At 45.5% G+C, this 1,362-nt stretch overlaps 1 protein-coding gene across 1 annotated transcript in view; it reads left to right on the top strand.

Annotated features, from left to right (window-relative positions):
• Window positions 1-1,183: 1,183 nt before the first annotated feature.
• Window positions 1,184-1,362, top strand: part of LOC137641512 (DNA-binding protein D-ETS-3-like) — a 375,202-nt gene continuing 375,023 nt past the window's right edge. The window contains exon 1 of the mRNA XM_068374132.1: window positions 1,184-1,362. This exon is cut by the window's right edge and continues 1 nt beyond it. The gene's annotated coding sequence lies outside the window, so the exon portion shown is untranslated.

The following is a 1,362-nucleotide window of genomic DNA, read 5'->3' as shown; positions in this document are numbered from 1 at the left end:
ATGTCTAAAAGGACAGAGAAAATAGCGCGTTATAAAAAGGAGGCGTTATTCACATTGAAATCTGAGAGATCGGGAAACGAGGACCGTTCGACCCTACTGTAGTAGCCTACACATGCAAGAAAATGTCTCATTTGTTATCTATCTGTTATTCGATTGGGTCTCATTACCATTGAAATAGAACAAATTATAAGCCTTAAAAGAAAGATCCACACCCAGTTTCAGAATTGTTCATTCCTTCATAAGAACTAAAGGGAGGAATGAGATGTCAAATAAAAAAAAAAAAAAAAAAAAAAACGAGCAAATCTTGAACACGAAAACAAAAGATTTTTTTTTTTCATTGTTATTTTATTAAGGTTATCTGATAGAATAGCCACCATGACCGCCCTTCCATTTAGATGGTTGTTACCTTCAACTAGAGGATGTTCTGTTGGTATGAAATAGATCATGCAGAGATTATTTTGTTAGAGTTTATCGTCATAGGAAATTACTAAGTGATTATGACTGCGAATCTAGCGATTCCCAAAAAAATCATAAGAAGCTTTTCATGAAATAAGAATATTATTAAGAGATGAAAGTACATCGGAATAGTAATGGGCTATATTGTAGAAAGAGATCTGAAATGATATAAAAATGTATGAATGACACACCAACCATAATTGTTCATCGAGAAGCTGGAAGGTGTGAAAGGCGTTAATAGGACAGAATGACTTTAAAGAGTTCGAAAGGTCGAGTCGAGTTAACGAGTGTCCTGGTAGTTACTGGTAGTGCCTTTGGCACTGGTAGCGGCAGAAATCAGTGGTGGTAGTAGTGTAGTGTCAGAGTGGTAGCAAGACCGTAATCAATATGTAGGTGGCTTTCGGGGATGACGGAGTTGAAGGAGGTGGAGGACCAGGAGCAGGGGAAGAGGGGCACACGGTCCCTGGATTAGGCGGGGATGGGGAGGGAGGAGGGGCTTCAGCGCATCACTGCTCGCTATTGGCCGGGGCCGTCGACCCCCGCGGGAGACGTAGTTCCACGGGACAATAGTCCTTAGGATAGAGTGGCGTGCGGGTGCGGTTTGTGTGTGGGCGGGGCAGTAGGGCGTAATTAATACACGATGGCGGCGTGATTGGGAGGGGGCGGGGCCAGCCATGACCCTGGCCAGAGCGCCGCCTCGCAACATTTCCCCCAGAATTTCCGTCGGAAAGGCTGTGGCTCGGCTTTTTGCTAGGCACCGATGCTCCTCGCCGCCGCCCACCCAGGAAAACACTCAAATTAACCCGAACGATTCCGCCGCCCATCCCCGCACGGTCGCCTTACTACCGGGGAAAACGTGCTCCAAAAGAGAGTGAGAGAGAGACGCCCTTTTTCACCGTATCTGAA

This window comes from Palaemon carinicauda, chromosome 5 (assembly GCF_036898095.1).
Source record: "Palaemon carinicauda isolate YSFRI2023 chromosome 5, ASM3689809v2, whole genome shotgun sequence".
Lineage (NCBI taxonomy): Eukaryota > Metazoa > Arthropoda > Malacostraca > Decapoda > Palaemonidae > Palaemon > Palaemon carinicauda.
Note: the sequence above shows the minus strand (reverse complement) of the source record. Positions and strands in the feature narration are given on the sequence as shown.